Here is a 22,996-nt window from a genome sequence, read left to right as displayed (position 1 = left end):
GGAGGAGATGGAAAAGAAATAACCAAATTTGGGATACAGGTACTGATACCATAGAGAAAGGATCATTACAATTTTGGTTAACCCCCTAAGCCAAGGGTGTGCAAATTACGACCCGGCTAAAGTTTTTATGTGGCCCACAATTTTTTTTTTTTTTTTTTTTCACTTGAGTTACTTTGTATTTCAGTTAATGTGTTTTATGTGAAATTCCTACTTTAGAATATTAATCAACAAGTATTTTTCTTTAAAAAATATTTTGGCTATCGTAAGCCCTAATTATTCCACTTAATACACTATATCCCTTAACTGTGAATTTCTGAATGTGGCATTTGCACTGAAAAGTTTGCCCACCTTAGGCAATGGTAGCATATTCTATTCCCTCTTTTCTGTTTATTGTTATATGCTTCCATTGTGTTTCTCCCTTTCACTTCCATTCATGGATTATCCATCTGTTCTATAGTTGCTGCCAGTCGCTTTTACTCTGCAGAGGGAAACCTATGCAGGATGGAGATTGAGCCAAATCTACATAACCTTTCCCATCATGTTTCACCTTATACACTCGTTCCGACTGCCGTCAAGCTATTCTATTCAGCTGTAGGCCACCCCCTGTGCGCAGCGGAAATATTACCGTTAGGACTGAGAACAAAAGCAAAAACGCCCTTTGCGTCGGAAGAAACGAATCCTAAACTCGTTTTTCGAGAAACAACTTTGCAGACAGAATGAGAAACGTGGAGTTTGTTTTTACAGACTATCTTACCGGCAATGGCGATCCACACAACTCTAAAATAGAAGCAAACATCGCTATGACGTCACGTGTTATTCCGCGGGAAAATACCTTACGGTCAAACGCCTCCGTACACTGTTCACTTTCCAGTGAAAAAATATCCACATTTATCGGCTATTTTCACGGGAACCGACTTAATTTAACTTTTAAAAATGCCACCCACCAAACACTGTTGTTATGAATCATGCCGTAGTGACTCACGTAGGTGAATCAGGACTTGCTGATACCCAGATCCCAATCCTGTCCTCTCAAGCCCAGAACAGGTTTTAGTCCACCAAGTATTGAAACAGTACAATGTTGTCCAATTCAAATATGGTTTATTTATTCATTGCCAACTACAGGGCCCCAGAGGCTTAATCCAGGTCCACACTGTGCCTCATGCAGATGTGCACGTAGTGCTGAAAGCTGAGCTAATTGTCCACACAGAGTGGGCATGAGGAAAGAATGCCAACTTGCTGATGCAATTCTTATCTACATCATTGGATAACTCCTATCATTCTGAGTAATTTTGAACTCTATAAGTACCGTAATTTAGCAATATTTCTATTTTATTATAATTATTATTATCATTATTATTATTATTATTATTATTATTATTATTATTATTATTATTATTATTATTATTATTATTATTATCATTATTATTATTATTATATTCTTTCCGGTTATACGAACTATCGATTTTTTGGGTATTTTTACATTTTTTTCAATTTATTTTTTTCCGTACAATCCGAAAATGACATTGTTTTTTTTTTTGAGAAACCAATAGGTAAAAAGTTATTCAACTTTAAAGTTATTTATTCCCTATGTAATACTGAAGAAATGCTAACTTTCATTTTTCCTCTCTTTCAGGGCAAAAATCACGTCATTTAGGTTAATATGAATACTAAATAAAATCTAAAGTTTTTTTTGAGAAACCAATAGGTAAAAAGTTATTCAACTTTAAAGTTATTTATTCCCTATGTAATACTGAAGAAATGCTAACTTTCATTTTTCCTCTCTTTCAGGGCAAAAATCACGTTATTTAGGTTAATATGAATACTAAATAAAATCTAAAGTGGCTATTTGAGAATATTAAAACAGAGCTTGATGCGGCAAAATTCCTTCAAGAGAAGAATATTATACCACAGAGCAAAAAATGCCAAAGAAAGCATGAAATGGAACTAAACGAAATGAATGTATGCGCTAAATGGCGTTGCAACAAATCAAGTTGTGGTCAGGAAAATGTTACAGTTCGTAAAAATACTTGGCTGGAGGGCTCAAAATTACCTTATTTTCATATATTCATGGGCAAAAGACTACACAAGCTCTAATTACTGCAACGATGAGATTGAAATCAACAAGGATACAGCAGTCGATTTCAACAATTATCTCAGAGAGGTAAGTAAATATCAATAAACTAACCTAACCTAACCTAACCTAAACTAACCTAGCCTATCCTTTTCAGGTATGTGCTGAAACATTGCTGAAAACCCCAATGGTCATTGGCGGACCTGATACAATGGTGGAAATTGATGAAACTAATTTCAGCAAGAGAAAATACAACAGAGGAAGAGAGCTACCAGAGCAATGGGTCTTTGGTGGAGTATGCAGAGAAACCAAAGAATGTTTTTTGTATGCTGTTCCAAGAAGAAATGCTGAAACACTGACACAATGCATAAAAAAGAGCATTCGACCTGGAACAACAATAATAAGCGACCTTTGGAAAGCGTACGACGGCATATCACTACTTGATGGATATAATTATAAACACTGCACTGTGAATCACTCCGAGAATTTTGTAGACCCTAAAACAGGTGCAAACACTCAAGCGGTTGAAAGTATGTGGCATAGCTTGAAAATGAAGAAAAAAACGCCAAGGAGGGATTCACCGACAAATGATTGATTCTTATCTCTGCGAGTTTGTGTGGCGGAAACATATAGAAAAGGACCAATATTTTGAACAAATATTGCTAGATATAAGTAATTTTGACGTAAAGTAATTCTTTTGAAGGAAAAGAGTTCTTTATTTGATAAAAGATTGAAAACATCAAAGAATGTATGTCTTACATTTGATAAAAGAAAGGAAAAATCAAAGTTTGCATTTCTTCAGTAATGCATAGGAAATAAATAACTTTAAACTTGAATAACTTTAACTATCCATTTCTAAAAAAAAAAAACAATGTTATTTTCGGATTCTACGGAAAAAAATACATTGAAAAAATGTAAAAATACCCAAAAAATCGATAGTTCGTATAACCGGAAAGATCCATTATATTTAATATTTATTCTTATTTTATTTATTTATTTATCTTTTTATTTTTATTTATTTATTTACCTATCTATTTTGCTAGGGCTGCGATGTAGAATAGCACAACCGCCTGCAGGTGCCTCTTTTGTACTGGCCTATTTCTATCAAGGAAAAGTCGATAAATATAAAGTTGTTTGCCAGCCTCACAGATGCAAATATTATCTATATCATTGGGTAGTCCCTATCATTCTGGATATTTTGAATCCCATAATGTACCGCAAATTTATAGTAATGTCAGTAGAGATTTTTAACATTTTATTTATTTATGATTTATTATTTATGTTTATTTATCTATTTATTCATTTATTAAACACAACCGCGCCTTAAAACTTTCAAATGTGCTGCCAATGCTGGGAGCAGGGAAACCATAATAACGTGTTGTCAGCAGATGCCTACATTTTATGTAATGGCCTATTTTTACTTTGGAAAAAATCGATAAATAAGGTTGTTTGCCAGTCACACAGATGCAATTCTTACCTATATCATTGGATAGCACCTGTAATTCTGAATATTTTGAACCTCATAAATAAATACCGCAAATTAGTTAAGTCAGTAGCGATCTTTAAAAACGTTAGTGTGTTTTTGACGGGGGCTGTCGTGGAAAATCGCTAACACACCTAATCTCTCATTTTTAATGTCATAGTTCAGAATAACTCTTTCCTCATATCAAGGCTCTCACTTATGTCCCTTGCTCTTGATGTTCCATAAGCAGAGATGCTGTTTCAATAATTATAAAATATTGGATGTGGCTTCTCGTCCAATCAACGGGCTAACCGAAGTGGATATAACGGGGAGCCTTGTCTCGGCCTTGTTTCCACTTTTTAGTTCTTGGCAAAGTCGACACTCCAACCAGCTTCAGTTCAATGTTGGAATTACTGTCAATACGTCAAATGTTTATCTTGGTACCTTTAAGGGGGGGGGGAGTCGAATGTCGACATCGTTTACTCTTCAAAGCATTGAGATTGTCCGCAACTTGGTAGTTTACCCAACTGCCGATAGAGAGCGTGGTAATTGTGACGTCAACATTGTCCAGTTTTTCTTTACAAGTTGCATTGGTATTTTGTTGCTCATACCTTTAACTGTGACGTCAACATTGTCCAGTTTTTCTTTGCAAGTTGTATTGGTGTTTTGTCGTTTATAACTTAGTGTAACGTAAATGCTGTTTGAGGGGATTAGATGATATAGTAGGTGATTGTTGTTGAGTATTGTATAAATCGGCAATGCGAGAGGAGAGGGGGTATGTATGTTGACAATTTCTAAGGAGGATGTGGGGCGGTACGTGCTAGATGTGTTTCTTGAAAATAAATGCAGTCAGGTTTCATTCTATGGTGGTATGCTTTATTGTTTGTTTCGATATGATGTGATGGTCGTCTTGGGTTGTGCACCCCCGAGAGAGGAGGGGTGGGGGGCTATGTTGACTGCTTGTTCAGCGACACCAACACAAACCACTGCTTGCGACATCTAATCCACAAGCCCCTCATAAATTTGCATATTTTTTGGTGAGGACTTTTTTATTTTCTATTTCATTTAATTTTTCGTGCATGCTGCATTTTCTTAAAACGAGGTGTATCGCGATTTTTAGCACGATTTCAAAAAATATTTCAAATAAGATATATGAATAGATAATAATTGTTATTTCCGTCGGAGTGACAAAAAGCGATTTTTTTTTGCACAGAAAATAATGACTAAAATTAAACTGAGTTCACACTGCCTCGGTGATGCGCAATGTTCTTACCAAGGCAGTAAACTGAGATAAAGACGTATCCAAGGCATGCTGACGTAGTCTCGCCCGAAAACCCTTATCGGAGGAATTAATGCATGACTCTGGTGACCCCACCCTAAAGTATGAAAAGACTTGGTGTATTCGGCTAAGCCAGCCCAAGTCGTGTAACGACTATGGCTATTGGCCAAGTGTGTTTTGAATTTTTTTTCCATAGCCAATCATGTACACCCAAAGACGGAAAGTATGGCCATAGAATGCCTGGCATTACCGAGGTATCCTGTTTGGAGACAAAAGAAGGACAGACGCTCAGCGACTCCTCAAGGGCCCAGGTCAGTAATTCAGATTCCGAAACTCCCACAAAACAGTACACACACACACACTCTAGCACTCATAACAAAACAAAGAAACTTGGATTGCTGATGTGTTCTCTCAACCTAGTGGAAACCTAGCCTCGCACCCTCCTTCTGGGGTCACAGCCCTTGATCTGAGGGCGGGGTGCGACAAAATACACACAATAAAGCGCAAGACATAAACAAAAAATAAAACACGGTAAAACAAAACAGAACACAATACATTATGAGTGCAGACTACTATAATAGGGACATGATCCTCACTATTGCTCGGTACGAATGACTTTGAATCTTGATGTACTTATCAGTGGAAATGTTATCTCTTCCTTGATCTGAGAAATGTATTGGCTAATCTTCATGAAGCAGGTGACCTTCATAATCTTATGCTCACCAAATGTCGTTATGCTGGCACCAAGTTTACTTGCAGTTTTAACAATATTCAAAAAAATTTCCTTATCTTTACTTGTTATTGCGTTATATAAAAACTAAAATATAACAATTAGCAACAATAGAGAGGCTTTGGAACGGGAGTCACAAGCTTGGAAAAGTGGCCACCATGTTTGGATGAAACCTTCATCAGATGCACAACGTTTTGCTTGTTGAAGCCTTTTCAAGTTCACACAGACGCAGAACACAACCTCAAAGCTATTTATACACCCCGGAATGGATGAGGAAGGGACAGGACATCCCACGGGGTGCCATTTAGAAAAAAAAATTCTAACTGCAGAAATTAAATGAACTAAAGGGGACATGCAGTATCAAAATTGTCTCTTTTTTTCTATAGCGTTCGAACTCTGAATATTTGTTGCTGCTAGACATTTGCTCCATATCTTGTTGGCTTCATGTGGATTCAATTCAGCATGGCCCCAGTTCATGAAAATGTCTAGAAGCAGTAATTATTCAGAGTTCGAACACGATAGAACAAAATAGAGACATGTTTAGTATTGCACGCCCTAAATCATTTAATTCCCGCATCCTGTGTGATAACCTGTCCCAGTGTACCTTCCTCACCCATTTCGAGATGTATAAATAGTATAGATGTATTTTTCGTCCGTGTACTCGAAAAAAGCTTCACCAGTCGTAACGTCGTACATTTGTAAAAGTTCCATCCTCTCATGGTGTCTACTCTGATCATCCTTTCGGCAATTGCCATTTTATGTAAACTGTGAGCATACCACATAAATGAAAAACATACGCATTCTATCAGTGATCTGTCACCAATGAGATAATTTTACTATATATATATATATATATGTATATACATATATACATATATATATATATATATATATATATATATATATATATTTATATACATATATAAATATATATATATATATATATATATATATATATATGCAAGAGTAACCACTGGGAGAAACTAAACGAAGCGGAGCGCCTTCGGCAATTGCCATTCTATGTAAACTGTGAGCATACCACATAATAAATGAAAAACATACGCATTCTATCAGTGATCTGTCACCAATGAGATAATTTTACTATATATATATATATATGCAGAAAAAAATCACTTGAACGCGTGATACTAGTTTGCAGACAAACCACTGGGAAAATGAAAGAGATGAGACCGAGCGCTTTCGTCTATTCAGACATTTTCAAGGTATAGATACATAAAAGAGACAAGTATATATACTCAGAAGGTTAAAGTGGATCTCTCCCAGTGCCATATTGGCTCAAGTGTCCGGACATTTGGTTTACAATTTTTGTTATGATAAATTCATCCAATTTGTATAATCCTTGACTTAAATTTAAATTATTAACAAATGTATTCTTGATCAGACTGGATTCTATGATGTTTCTATTCAAATAAGAATTACTTTTGACAATTACTTTAGCTTCATTCCAATTGATACAATGGTTAAAATCCCTAAGAACTCCAACACAGTCAAAAGTCTTTTGATTAAAAATTCCCCTGAAAATAAGGAAGGCTGTGTATATAAAATTCCATGTAAAGATTGCAACAAATGCTATATTGGTCAGACTGGAAAGGAATTAAATGTTAGAATAAAGCAACACAAATATAGCGTTAGAAGTAGTCAAACGTCCAACGCGTTATTTGTCCATCTTAGGGATTTTAACCATTGTATCAATTGGAATGAAGCTAAAGTAATTGTCAAAAGTAATTCTTATTTGAATAGAAACATCATAGAATCCAGTCTGATCAAGAATACATTTGTTAATAATTTAAATTTAAGTCAAGGATTATACAAATTGGATGAATTTATCATAACAAAAATTGTAAACCAAATGTCCGGACACTTGAGCCAATATGGCACTGGGAGAGATCCACCTTAACCTTCTGAGTATATATACTTGTCTCTTTTATGTATCTATACCTTGAAAATGTCTGAATAGACGAAAGCGCTCGGTCTCATCTCTTTCATTTTCCCAGTGGTTTGTCTGCATATATATATGTATATACATATATATATATATATGTATATACATATATATATATATGCAAGAGTAACCACTGGGAGAGAGAAACTAAACGAAGCGGAGCGCCTTCGTATATTACTGGATGTAATATACGAAAGCACTCTGCTTCGCTTAGTTTCTCTTTCCCAGTTGCTACAATTGCATAATCGAACACAAGTTACCAATGTTTCTTATTAGCATATATATACTGTACATATATATATATATATATATATATATATATATATATATATATATTATATATATATATATATATATATATATATATATATATATATATATAATTACAAGGAGCCTCCAGATTTTATATACTTTAGAACCTGATATCTGCTTCCGGCAGTGAATATTAGTACTTGTTTGTATGCCTCCCTTCATGGTGTTTTGAGAAAATCCTCTTGCATAAGTGCCGACGGTCCGGAAAACACAGAGGACACCAGCTGGTCGCGGCAGTCATACTAAGGTAACCATTTCCTCTTTCGTAATGTTATCATTTTCACGAGAATCATGTTTAAAACTAATATCTTATTGCAAAAGTACCATTTAAGGGACTTTTTGACGAAACTATTCGTCGTCTGCCAATCTACATTCTCATGCACAACATACGGGGATATCTTTTGGTATTAGTTCCGATGACGTCATGGGTTGTGTACCAATCCAAGCGTCCCATCGGAAAACAGACGATAATATTCAGCGTCTTTTGCGAGTTGTCCATACTCCATAAATATGTCGGACAACAACCAAAATGTGCGGGCAGACGGCATAGTCATGGGCCATCAATTTGAACCGGAATATCTGAAGAAGTTTTCATATTGGTGCTTCACTTTGTTCTGCAATGCTGTCTTTGGGCACTCAAACAAGTAAGGTAACACGTGACGCATTCGATAATTTTGCAGTGTGCTCCTACACAAAATCCTGTACGTTCACACTACACGTAATTGCCGAAAAGTTTATAAACGATTTATACAACGTAATACATATATTATTTAATCTCGGCCTAAGTGTGTCAATAAAAATGTTAATCGTTGTGATTTATTACTTGGTTTTGCTTAACTTGAATTACATAATTATCAGTGATGTCGGAAGCCCTGTCTTAGTCGATGTGTCGGCCGTTCTAACGCCCTAAGCTGGTGGTTCACAACGTGGGGCGCACGCTCCACAGGGAGGCAATTTTATTTTTAAGGTGGGCAATTTGAGGAGTTATTAAGGGTAATTTTTTTCTAGTGAATCTGTATAAGTGTGTGTGCGGGTTAACACACACGGTACATATACAGTATGCATACTTAGAATATTTGTGTGTGTACAGTACGTGTAATCATATATGTATCTTTTTGAATGAAGAATTTCATGTCACGGGCGGGATGGGCATCTGGATTCAGGCTGGGGCATGACAAAAAAAAAAATGGAACCACTGCCCTAAACGGCTCTCAAATACGTTCATTTGGAAGAGCCGGTTCATAGAGCCGGCTCGTTCACGAAGGACGACGTTCACGGACACTCACGAATGACAACGTTCACGAAATAGTACCAATTCATTCCGGTTAACAACGACGTCCTGTAGCGAAACAGGCGATTCCTTCAGCGATATTGATATTTTTTGTCGTCTTTTGAGAGTAGTGTCGACTCCCTAAATATCTCTGACAACAGCCAAGATGTGGAGATAGACGTCATAGTTATGGGCTATTGTAATTTATTCCTCGGGGAAATGGTCTGAACAAATAAATGATGATCCTGCATGTTAAGCGAAATCGGCTCGAGTGTGTTTCACAGCGCGTAACCACTCCGCATGTCTCGCTGCTTCCTTGTCCGGCTTTGGAAAGCTAAACACACCGCCTCCGTCTTTGCCACGACTTTGGCCATTGTTCCACACAGAACAACACTTCCCTCAGGATTTCCTCTTCTTCTATCGTAGTTCGCCATTTTCATGGATCATTTTCAAGACACAATAGACTAAATTTGATATGAGATAGCCTGTGATACTCGACATGATCACAATGCATGAAGAATGAACACGACCTCTGACGTCACTGTGAAGTAGGTGGCGCCACGGGTAGATTTTATGAGAATGGTTGAAGCGGATGACGTTTTGAGCATACGATTAGTAATTTCAAAATGCAATAAACGAAAAATAGTTCAACTGGACTTGAACACTAGTTTGGCCTTATTCCAGTCAATCCGGTCGTCTTGATGACTCGCATGGTGGAATACAACCGAACTTTCATGGGTATATTTGATGGATCTGATGTACCTAGACCAAACTGGTAGAATCATGAATACTTGATTGACCAAACATAAGAGATCCATCAAATATGCCCAAGTTCGGCTGTATCCCACCATGTGAGTCATCAAAACCACCGGACTGACTGGGATAAGGCCAAACTAGTATTCAATTTCATTTGTGGTTTCAGAAGGACAATAGTTGAGTTCGCTCTAATCGAAGAATGTCCCAATTTTAACATCTCCAGAGGACAATGGTCTCCGGCAATTGTCTCACGTCAAGCTGCCTAGTGTAGGCCTTATGGTCTCTTGCAGTCTCCTTCATTCTTATGTTCTCATGTTCTAGCAGGGATTCACTTGGTTGGTAATAATCATCACCCTCCTGGCCTCACACCCGGCCCAACCCCACGCTTGACCCCGCGACTTTTCCTTGAGTGAGGTCATCTGGCACTTCATATAACCTGTCCAGGTTCCTGTTCCATTCCTCTCCTTATGTCAAAGGAGCATGTCTTACCACTTCGACTATCTTGTACTTTCCTGAAGAGCTACAGCCGGTAGCCGAAATATAGAAGTCAAACGTTCTCCCAAGTTTTCTTTTACTTTGACTGTGGGATTTTCGTGTGATATATATGTATATATATATATATATATATATATATATATATATATGTATATGTATATATATGCATATATATATGCAAAATAACCACAGGAGAAAGGAAAATTGTAGACAGTAAGTACTTTCGTATATTACATCTTCAGACGAAATGACAAGAGATACAGAGTATGGGTTTTAAATAGAAGCATCAGGTGGCAACCATAGGGGGGGGGGGAAGGGGGGAGACAATACAATACAAATATCGACCTGACCCACACAAGGGTCAATCTGGCGGAAAGATCTCAGTGACCATTGGGGTTATCAATTTATCACAATGGTCACTGAGATTTTTCCGCCAAATTGACCCTTGTGTGGGTCAGGTCGATATGGGTAAGGTCATCCCCCCTCCTCACATTGTATTGTCTCCCCCCCCCCTATGGTTGCCACCTAATGCTTCTGTTTAAAACCCATACTCTGTATCTCTTGTCATTTCATCTGAAGATGTAATATACGAAAGTACTTACTGTCTACAAGTTTCCTTTCTCCTGTGGTTATTTTGCAATTTTTGTATCACGGTGATGTGATTGCTTGCATATATATATATATATATATATATAATGTATATATACATATATAATATATATATATATATATATATATATACATATTTCTGTCTCCAAAACCATGACTTAGTGTGCAGATGGCACCACGGTGCGGTGATTCCCAGCCATTTTTTGGCTGCACTCCTGAATCTGATTTTGCCCTGGCCTGGCGAACCCAAATTGTGTGTGAACATGTGGTTTCAACTGCCTATCATTTAGATATGTTATATTTATAGTGTTATCATAGTTTATGGAATTAATTCATATTACTAAGTCCCGCTTTGTCTTGTGTCTTGTACTGTGTCTTACTGTATTGCTTCTGACCCAAGGCAGTGGACGAGATGCAGGGATGACCCGTCATGCAGGAGGAGCCATGATGAGAAGGAGGGGTGGTGAATAGGAGTGTTGGTGGGGTTGAAATGGATGGGAGTAGAATTATGCCTTTTGACTTTGGCTACCCTCCGTGTAGGGGAGAAAAGCCCTTTGTATATGTATGTACTAAGCCCCACACTATAAATAAGAAAATAAATAACGGGACAAAAGTAAACAGAAACTTTTATGGAAATGATGATTTATTTTTTGATAACGAGATCACGGCCGCCTTTCCAACACAATCTGGTTATGCCGAATTCTCAACTGCAACGACGTCCTGCCAGACTGCTAATCCGTTACTGACCGGGAAATGACAGACGACTCACTCACTCGCCCAGACTTCCCGCTCTCTGCCCGACTGACAGTGTTGGGCATGGATGCTCGTATGACGTATCACATGTCACTTTTATTAAAACAACTAAGCTTCTTTTGTTAGTGTAAATAACGCCATGCTATGCAGCGGTGTATGCTGTTGGACCGATCCAGCTTCACACTGAAGTATTGCTCAGTTTGACCTTCCTGTTGTTTCGAAATTCTGTTTATATATATATATATATATATATATATATATATATATATATATATATATATATATATATATATATATATATATATATATATATATATAATATTGTCATACTTCTGTTTCTTTCGTCGAGACCATCAGAAACACCCTCGCGACCTTCCTGATCGCAACAAATAGGGCCCAGTCACACCAAGCTACCTATTTCCGACCACCGGCGGCGACCAGGCTGATTTGTGCTGTTCCTCTGTTTATCATAAAAATAATTCAAGACAATTATGCAATTGGAACTAATCTCCCCTTCCTCCCCGTCATGAAATAGATGAATATTATGAAATAGCCACTTGGCGCTTGGTGTGACTGGGACTTATGGTTGTTCCTTACAAAGTGTGGAAATGTAAGTGCCATACAGACCTTCACTCACACAATTGTTATTAAACACGAAATTAGGTTGTTGTCATGTAAAAAAGATAATAATAGTGATTATAGTAGTGATTATATTAATAGTAACAATAATGATAGTAACAGTAGTAGTGGTAGTAATGATAATAATTATAATAATGCTAAAAATATTCTTATATACTAAGGGCTTTCTTCCCCTTACTAGGGGAGTAGCCAAGTCAAAAGGCATATTCCCACTCCCACCCATTCCACTCCCCCCCCTCCACCACTCTTTCCTCCCTCATATCTTGGCTCCTCCTGGATGACGGGTCATCCCTGTATCCCGCCCACTGCCCTGGGTCAGAAGCAATGCAGCAATATACAGCAAGGCTACTTCACTTAATCGGCGATCCCCCACCCCCTCTCCGTCCCCTCATGAGAAATCCCTTCGGGCTGCATCAAAATATCATTCATACTTAACCATCCCATACCCCTTTCCATCTCCCACCCCCTCCCTTCCTTACATCACAGTATCATATATACACTCCACTCACCCCTATCTCCTGCCTTCCCATTTCTTTGCTCAACAGAGATTTCTCTCTTGCTCAACGTCCCTCTCACCCCATCCATCCATCTCATCCTCGGTCCTCCCCTGAGGTTCACTCATCCACCTCTGCCTTCCACACCGCTTTTATTAATCTCTCTTCACCCATTCTTTTCATGTGTCCAATCCATCTCCAATACTCTCTCATCAGCCTTATCTGTCATCTCCTTTTTCACCCTTGCTCTCCTCCTCACCACATTTTTCACTCTATCCAACCTTGTAACTCAGACCATACTTCTCAGACATTACCTCTCAAACACATTAAAACATTTCATCTCTGCCTCTCTTAAATTACAAGTCTGTCTCATAGAGTGCCGTTGGCACAGTCACCCCTTCGTATAATCTCTTTGCATCTATTCCCAAATGCCTATTTCTCATGACACTTTTTAATCCCCCCAACGCATTTACTTGCTTCTCCCAGTCTACAATTTACCTCCACCTCCACTCCTCCCTTTCCTGCCACATGTGACCCCAAATACCTTGAAGACTTAATTCCAACTTGCTACTGTAGATTTGGATTTCGATCTACATTTGTTGGTTTGATGAGACAAACTAGGAGCAAGTCCGTTCCTTTTTATGGTCTCAGTCTTCTCTCATTCACAAACAGGAGCAACCTCCGAGGAAGACTCGGGGAGTTGCCAAATTCTAATTTATACGACTACAAGTAGGCTGTTGCCACAATCACACATTATTTTCTTATATTTACTATTTACAATGCATGGACTGATCCTGGACTCAGTATTCATGCATGGGATATATTTACATATTAATCATTAAAGATAAAGAATGTACAAGAAATATGTAATGAAGAAATGAAATGATGACACAAGTTGATTCTGGTAGTATGGCAATGACAAAAAGCGAAGTATCTATTGTTTCCGCAGGTGTTTTGAGCATAGTTCGAAACGCCTGGCTCTCTGGCCACTGTTCAGATCTGATGACAATGGTGCGTCCCCTTAGGAGACAGGCCCCAGCACAATAGCGGGTTCCTTGAGAATTGGCTGACGATGTCAGAGTTCACCGTCACTTCATATGCGTGCGTGCGCGCTTGTGCACGCTAGACATCTATAGCATTGACTTTTTTCAATCACTTTGCAACACTACCATCCTCTCTCCTCGTACATCTCATCACCTTAATTTTACCTACATTTACCTTAAACTTTCTCCTATTGCATACCCTCCAGACTCCGTCACTAGCCCCCCTTAATCCCTCCTCTGACCTTGGCACAAGTGCGGTGTCGTCAGCAAACAACAACTGGCTCATCTCCCACTTTTCTCCATTTTCTTTAACCGTCTCCAGTCCCCTGCCCATTACCCTCGCCTTTACCTCCTGCACCACACCACCCATGTACACATTAAACAGCCATGGCGACATAGCACATCCCTGTATCAGTCCCACTTTTACCTCAAACCACTCGCTCTCTCCATTTCTAATTCTAACACAAGCTCTACTACTATCATAAAAAATCTGGGCTGCCCTAAACAGCTTTCCCCCAATTCCATATATCTTCAAAACCTCCCACAGTGACTTCCTCTCTACCCTGTCATTAGTCTTTTCCAATTCCATAAAGGCCCAAAAAACATCCGTACCCTTTGTCAAAAAATTCACACATAGCGTTACCACCAAAATTAGATCCACGCAATCTCTACCTTTCTTAAGCCCACACTGTTCCTCACCAATTACTCCCTCTGATTTTATCCTAATCCTCTCAATTAAACCCGTTCCCACAAATCTTTACAACTACACTCAATAAACTGATCCCTCTGAAATTACTACACTCATATTTGCCTACTTTTCCCTTGTAAGGCAGAACTATACAAGCACTCCTCCAGTCCTCCGGTACTCTATCGTCCCTTAGACACACGTTAAACAACGTCACCTGCCAGTACACTATATTGTACCTTCCTTCTTCAGACAATATGACACCCATCTAAACCAGGTGCCTTACTTGTTCTCATAATTTTCAGAGCTACTTGCACCTCATCTTTTCTTATTTCTCCTCCATTTTCTTACACCATCGTCATTTTCTTAGCGCCTCCTACCAATCTCTCCCTATCTTCCTCCACATTCAGCAGTTCGTAAATAATTTGTTCACCTTCCCCCTTACTGCTTCCTCTTCTATTAACATGTGTTCATCTACGCCTTATACATTTTCTTCTCTACTTGACTCGTCTCCCTTCCCTCTATTAGCTTTCTTCCAAAACATTACAAAATTTTGTCATACCCCTCCTCCATTTTACATCTCTTTTTTTGCCTCCATTATGTGTTTTTACCTCTCAAATGTTTCTCTCGTTCTACTTTGCAACCAGTCCGTGAATGCGCTTCTGTTCTACAACCTTTTTCATTTCATCATCCCAATGATGATGATAATAATTGCCAATAATAACAATACACTTGTATTCATTAAGGTACATACATATAAAAAGGCTCAGTTTCATTGCCTTATCAGGTACAAATGTAAAGATGATGAAATACAGTGAACTGTTGTTATAGGCTATATAGAAAATAGAATCACCATTGCATATCAAATGAGTATAGGTGCGGTTTGGAACGTAAGGTGCTGGCCATTCTCAGCCTTTGCTTTTAAAACTGACGCTAAAGTGACAATCCTTTTTCACACACTCTCATTCGTCACTTTGTACGAAAAATCATCAAGTTGGAGCTCATCGCCAGGAAATATATTACATCTCAACACTGGCGATTCTACCCGAGTCTTCTTCCTGTGCCTCGCCTGAATAATCTGATGAGTCATCGAGTTGTAGAGTAAAACCAGTATCATATGATATATCATCGTCGTCATCATCAGAGCTGTCCTCTGTATATAGCCAGTGCTTTCCACTTCTTTTGCAACTCCTTTCTCTTTTGCCCTGAGAATAGTGATGGCCTCTTGATATTCAGTGAAGATGCAGGCTCTAACTTTCTTCTCTTTGGAAGCACACGCACCAACTCTAGGTTGTGGGCGGATGTACTCTGGTGTGGTCTGGAAGTGGCCGAAACGTCTCTGCCGTAAGTGTTTACAGGGGCTGGGCTAGAGCTGTACGAAAGGGCTAGAGTGCAGGTAGAAAATGAGTCTTACCCCAGCAATATCGGCTTCCACAGCATAGAAGGCTTTCGATAACCACTGTTGTTTACAGGCAAACCCCGCCAAAAACCAGCTACCTGGCAATTTTTTTCATTTGATATCATTGTATTATAATTATTTTCTTTACTGGGAAATACCACTGCAATTAAGAAATATCTACAGTCATGAGACATCATAATCATTTGGTGAAAATATACCAACGAACACTGAAAAAAACTACTTGCTCGTCACAATAACTGGAAGATCAACAAACTGATGCTGCAATATAGTTTAAAAATTGTTTCTTGTTTTTTCTTGGATAGTAGATATCTTTGTTCACACTGAATCCTGATTTATATATCTAATGCGCAACCCTTGTACCATATATGCCCCCATCACCCTACATGTGATGATCAGTTTTTCCACGCTAGTCAAAATCTAGTCTTGTTTTACGTCAGTCTTTACCGCTCTGTATAGCAACAGATCTTTCTTGGGACAGCTGCGTATGTATATGTCATCTACAGTATTTCTTATATCATGTCACAGTCTTCACCCCTTATTTATTTTTTATATCCTGGCTGCCGCCAAGCATACATATGATCTATTTCCTTAGTAGTATTGCAGTAACGAGGGGGTCTAATATTGGCATTGGTGGTCCAAGTCATGATATCAAGGTGGAGGTATGGTTGCTGCTCAGTGGGGGGCTGATGTTGTTGCTTGGCCTGTTCGTGGGTGACACTGAATTTGTAAAGGAAACCAATCGACCTTTCGCGATATTGCCAGAGACCTTCCGTTCTAGATGCGCTATAGCCGTGTCGGTGTGGAGGACAGACAGTCCTTCATATGCGTGATGGTGTGCGAGTCAGCGTGACAGGGTGGTTATGTGTTTTCTGCTGCGTTTTGCTGCACTGGTATATCTTACAAGTGTGGTGGCCACAGCTGAATCTCCTTAGGTGAACACTGTTCTGTTTACCTTAGATTCAAGTCTGCAAACTAGTGGTGGGTGACGACAACAAAATTCAGTTTGGCTCCAGGCGTTTGGTTTCGTTTGTGTTGCAGTGGGGAGTGGCAACACTAATTAAGGTAGGGAGAGGCAACATCAGCAGTGATAGTAACAATATTAATAGTGACAATAGTAGTGATAGAGACAGATAGAGACAGCATTGCCAACTTATAGGTAAGTAAGGCGAGTAGAAATCATGACAGTTTTCATAAACAAGGGTGGGTATTTTCAAAGTTAAATTAATTATATCTTAATCAGAGAGAACCCCATCTAACTAATAAAAAAAAATGAAGAAAGATTAATAATACGAGAAGAAAATGGTTCCGCGATGGATCCATATTTTTCGCCGTCTTTTGAGTTAATTCGTTGGTGCATGAAATGTTCTGGCGCCATTTGAATAAAAAAATATGGCGATATCCGTTATGTGGAGATAATCGTGATCCCTACATCGCCCTCGCTTCCGAATGGGTGTCCCGGATGTGAAAGAGGCAACTTGGCGCAAGCAAGAATGAAATGCTAACATGCTATGTATCAGAAGAGGTTTGTGAGAGCGCATTCCCTCCCCTCCGCCTCCTTTGCAGGGTTAGCTAATGCACCATGGCAATTCTGTGGTTAGTAAAAACTTCACCAGTCAAGGATAAAACACTATACGCAAACCAGTAAAAAGTTGATATTGTTTACTCTCGGTAAACTTATCTTACTTATTTCCTCTGGAAAGGGGGAGAAGGATGAACAGAAAGGTCATAATGAATAGAGAGGGGGAGCAAACATATGGTTAAGAGAAATAAGGCAGAAAAATTACATAGAATGGAATACTGGAGAGAGAGAGAGAGAGAGAGAGAGAGAGACGAACAACGTAAATGCAGTGTAGAGATAAGGGACGTACTGAGAACAGAAAACGAAAGACAAGAGGGAAATGCTCAGCGATGGATAATAATTATACAGGAAAAAGAAGATTAGGAATCCTAAAGAAAAAGGCGAAACATCAACAAAACACGGATATACAGATCAGGCTGAGATAGTGTAGACCAAGGCGAGGTTATTAAAGATAGATATGTGTGGTAAAGGTATTATAAGGACAGAAAATTTGGCATGGGAAGGTGTCATTGAGGTACAGAGGGAGTGAGGGATGGGTAGTGTGAGGTGGGTGTGGCCTGGAAATTTTGGTTATTTCTCATTGTACGCACGTTCAAGGTATTTCCGCTCTGCGCTCTCATCAACACATGTATTCTTCCCATAATTTCTCGCTCTTTTCTCTGATTTAATTTTCTAGATATTAAAGACTCTTCAATAACTTTCAAAAATATACTATTTCAAACGGGCTGTCAAACATCTATGGTGGAATGGTGAGGTAACAATATTTGAATCTGACTATGAAACCCTTGAAATCATGCACCCCCGCTCTCTTCTATTCCAGTTCTGCCTGATTTCAAGTCTAGTAAATATATTTTTCTTTGTTTCATCAAACATATAGTGAAATATATAATTGCATTTAGAGAGAAAGTACATGCTTTTAACTAATCAGAAGCATTATCGACCACCATCGATTATACACTTGAAAATACATTATGCACAGTATATATCCACGATACAAGTGTAGATAACAAAATAGTGATGTGATAAGGAATTTTCCCTTCGTGTTGTGTTAGATTTTATATTAATGAAATTTTCTTTACCTGTCGACCTTAATTCAAAGGGCCAACACCTTGGAGGAAATAGAAACTGTATGTGTGAATTAAAATCTATTTTGTATGTTTTTATCTTGATTTCATAAGATAGAATTACCTATCAGTAAAACTATGAAACATGCCAGGTTTTTATGGAAGCAGTAATTTAGGTAACTGTATCAGTCTCGTTTGCAGAATGTGACCATTATTTTTTCTGTAGGTGATTAATGGCAACGTTTTCGTATAAGCCGCGCACCTTCGCCTATGTTGTTTGGAACTTAGCCTTGGCCTTGGAAGGAGTGCTGCAACTCGCCTGTTCTCGTCGCCTCTGCCTTGTGTAAGTTATTTTATCAGAGGCTGTGGCGTCGTAGTATTGTTAAGACTATATGACGCTGCTTAGAAATGTTGAAATTTGGATTTGAAGATAGTCAGTGGTGAAATCTGAAATAGATGTGGACGTCATTGTGTTGCTTGTGCAGTGAACAAATCAGCTGATCGTATATATTTCTCTGGATAATGGAATATATCCCCAGTTTTAAGATAATCTGAATCAGTGTATGGTATTGAGTGCTTGTTGAAAATTTATGTATACAGTGGTGTTGTAACTGCAAGTTAGATTAATCGACAGTGCATAGGTTAAAGTAAACCTTTTTAAAGAAACCACTTGAGCTCTGCAACGTACTCTAGGTCGTCCGACCTTGAACCCAAGTCTTCCTCATACTTTTTACAGTTGTATTGCTCATCAGATAAAGGAATTTCTTGTGTATTCAGTGCATGGTTGTTCGACTAACGGGAGAGTATGCAGTGTCCAGGAAGCTCCGCCTCGTAGGGCGATTACTCGGTGTTCGGGGAACCCATGTCGCACCCGTGGGCAGGAAAAGTATGCTTGCAGGAGTGAGTTGAGCAGAGATCCTCGTAGGACCGAGGGCGACAGTATCCACGAACGAATTAGGATTATCAGTGCTGAAGTAAGTGTTGCCGAAGTGAAAGGAGGACAATGGTCGTCTTATCTGGGTTTCTCATAAGTAGGATGGTGTGTAGTGCACGGGGCGAATGTGATGATTTGTTGTGGGGTAGGGTAAAGAATTTGGTTATTATGAGTGCAGTTGTTATTTTAATTGAAGTATTATTGCTACCTGCAGTGATTTAGCTACTTGTTTTAAGCAATTAGTGATAAATGGTATGGAAATAAAGGGTTGCTGAAAAGAAAAGTGTCAGTTTTTATAGTTGTGCATGCAAATTGTTTACTTAGCATATGATTACTACAAAAGCCACAGATGGTTATGGTAGCATTTGATAAAATTTATAGACATGTACTATGAAAGAAATCATAAGAGACAGATAATCACAACAATGACAAGAAATAGGTAACAAACTTCTCAACTTGTAGACAGTACAGAGTAACTCAAAACAGTCTAATTTGTGGGACCAAATTTCTGAGACAAAATAACAATTAAGGACACCCAGAGTCACCAAGACATTGGATCAGTGGCTTAGACAAAATATAATGGAAGCCTCACCACTATAAATCATCAATAACATTGCTTGTTCTAGACAGCTGTGAATCAAAGAAACACTCAATATCTCTTTGAAGAATTCTGCTTTCAATGAGGGCAACTAAGGTGGGCCTATGCTAAGACCAGTCAATCTGCTTATTTAGCATTGTGTAGGCTGTCCAGGCCATTTGTGGCAGTCCTGGGGTAACCTGATTTTTGGGGCTCATTGGGTATTGTCAGCCATCTATCCAGCTGATATTTGAAAGAGTCAGTCGTGACCCCTGTCAGTCCCTGGATTGCCTTTGGCATGGCATTAAAAAGAGCTGTTATGCAGTGGCATTGCTGATCTCTGAGTTGTGGCTTCTGTTCTCTTGATAAAGTTCAATTGTCCTTTTCTTAAGTGATTATTTACTTCAAGCCCCACATTAGGAACAAGGTCTTCCAAATGTAGATTACTATGTACCATTTGGATCTTCTTTGCAAGGAGTTTAGATTTAATTTTGCCATCAGCTCCCAAAAGTTCATATGTTGGAGACCCCAGATCTTGCTGTATTTCCTATTTTGTGTGGTGCCCAGAGATGACAGCAGTATTCATGCTTTAGGAGGACCAAGGTGTTAACATACAAGCCCTCTTTCTTATTTGAAAGGTCCTGTGGATACACGCTGTCAGCTTGCTGGCTGTTTTGATGATACTGTTGGTATGGTGGGGGAAAGTACCATCTGCACTCGATCACCCAGGTCATGCATATGGAGATGCAATGTCTTGTTGGGATACCTGGTATTTTGGTGCCTTGTTTTATATCTTGTGTGCCATACCTCAGTAGTTCGAATTTTGTCCCCATTCATTTTTGTATTGTTGGTGTCAGTTCAACTGAGTAAATTGGTTGGTTTTTCTTGGAAGAGAGCCACATTGTCCGCTGTCTCAGTCATTTGCCTCGCTTTCATTTCATCAACAAATGAAATAGCCTGGATGTTTAGAGTCCATGGTCAGTGTTACAAATTATGATCATGAATAGTAAAATTAAATGGCCAAATCATTCCATTGAAAAAAAAAAAAATCTAGACCATACTTTTGATACATCTCTCTCAGTCCATATGTCAAAGATTTGATAGTGAAAATCAATAAGAAAATAAACATACTCATTTGCAAGCATGGGCTTTGGGCAGCAGAAGGAAACTAATCATAGTTTACAAACAATTCATAAGAAGCTTACTAGACTATGCTTAAAACACAGTATGGTTCCCAACATATAGGAAAGCAAAAATAGACACCTATGGTGGTGAGGGGGACTGTGTGTGGATAAGTGAAACACTAAGAAGACGTAGTAGAATATTTATTGTCAAACTAGCTATGACTGGCCCCTACAAGGATGGTTGCTAGGCTAGTGCAAGTCAACAAGTATTTGTATGGAAGAGGATAAGAATAGTTAGGAAGAGTAGCAGGTGGCAATAGTCCAACGATATCAACGTGCATTGATTGGAAAAAGCCAGTAGCAGTAGATATAGGTGAAACAGGTGAAGAGATGTGGTGTGTAGTCTTAGCCTGTTGACATTTAAGACATTCTTTGACAAATTTCTTCACATCTTTGTCAATGGATGGCCAGAAATAGTGTTGTTTCACTAACTTAGAGGTGGACTGAACACTAGGATGGGAAAGGTTATGCAAGGAAGAGACTACATTATCCCATAAGGAAAACAGAACTAAAGGTTGAGGAGTCTTAGTAGATGTATCACACCAAAATGTCAAGTTAGAGGGCAAGGTGAACTTAGACTTGCAAGTTTCCAATTTATCGTCAGTTTCCTGTCCTTAAGCAAAACCACTCAAGTCAAAGACATTGAGTGATACAGCGCATGTTGGTTGTGATTAGCAATTGGCAATGACATTGTTGCCACCACAGTTGCACTCAGCTGAGGAAACATATTCAGAGAAGACAAAGAGTTGCCATTGTTGTCTGCCAGATTTAGCAAGAGACTTTGAATGAAAAGCTGCAACTAGAAGTTTGTGGTCAAGGAATAGGGTAACTGTATGGCCATCAGTGAAGGACTAAAAATGGAAAACTGCGAGAACTTGTTGCTCTATGCTTCCAGGTATAAAGATGTTTTGAGTAAATCTGCACTGTCTGCCAGCTAAGAAGTTTGATTTTCTGATGCTGTGGATGTGTCTCTAATATCTTTTGAAAGTATATGTCTGGAAAACTTTATCAAATACAGTCGAACCTCGAAAGCCCAGACCCTGAATGCCCGGACCCTCGTATGACCGGTCGAAATTAACAAAGGGCGGACTTTTCAAGCAAAGTTCCCTATTTGTCCGATAGGTGGCAGCGACGGCCGTACACGTGTACTCAAACCTGGCCCAGTCAAGCCGCCACCAGGGGTGCCGTTTCGTAGAATTTTGTACCAAAACGTAGTAAAATAGCGGCATGTGGTAACAGCACAAGGACATGAGGAAATTTTTTCTACATATCAGCGGGCTGTTAAAAACATTCAAAAACTCAAACTTTTGTTTAAATATCATAAAACTAGTTATCAAATAATAAATGGTACATCAAGATATGACTTTTATTGGTAATTGTGTTACTTATAAAATATTATACCCCAAAAGATACGTTTTTACCGTGTAGAAAAAAATTCTACGCTAAAGTTTCAGCTTTCTTTTAGCGATGATAATATATATATATATATATATATATATTTTTTTATCTTACTGAATATGTTAGGGCATGGGGGCCTTATATACATTCAAGAATAAAAAACGAACCAACATTTTGTCAAAGTTTGACAAGTATATCTTGCTATGAAAGTCTGCACACGCCCGAGAAAAATGTATGCCCCGGTATGGCAACACTCCCATTCTACACAGCAGTGTAGAA

The 22,996-nt window shown here is 38.6% G+C and overlaps 1 protein-coding gene across 2 annotated transcripts in view; it reads left to right on the top strand.

Annotated features, from left to right (window-relative positions):
- The first annotated feature begins 18,848 nt into the window (after positions 1 to 18,848).
- Positions 18,849 to 22,996, top strand: part of Mvb12 (multivesicular body subunit 12-like Mvb12) — a 35,377-nt gene continuing 31,229 nt past the window's right edge. The window contains exons 1-2 of one of the 2 annotated variants that reach the window (XM_076200707.1): positions 18,851 to 18,967; positions 19,402 to 19,598. The gene's annotated coding sequence lies outside the window, so the exon portion shown is untranslated. Of the gene's footprint in view, positions 18,968 to 19,401; positions 19,599 to 22,996 lie in introns of both variants that reach the window. The other variant, XM_076200708.1, reaches the window with a different exon arrangement.

Source organism: Oratosquilla oratoria, chromosome 17 (assembly GCF_046742065.1).
Source record: "Oratosquilla oratoria isolate Oo_2021 chromosome 17, ASM4674206v1, whole genome shotgun sequence".
Taxonomy (NCBI): domain Eukaryota; kingdom Metazoa; phylum Arthropoda; class Malacostraca; order Stomatopoda; family Squillidae; genus Oratosquilla; species Oratosquilla oratoria.
Note: the sequence above shows the minus strand (reverse complement) of the source record. Positions and strands in the feature narration are given on the sequence as shown.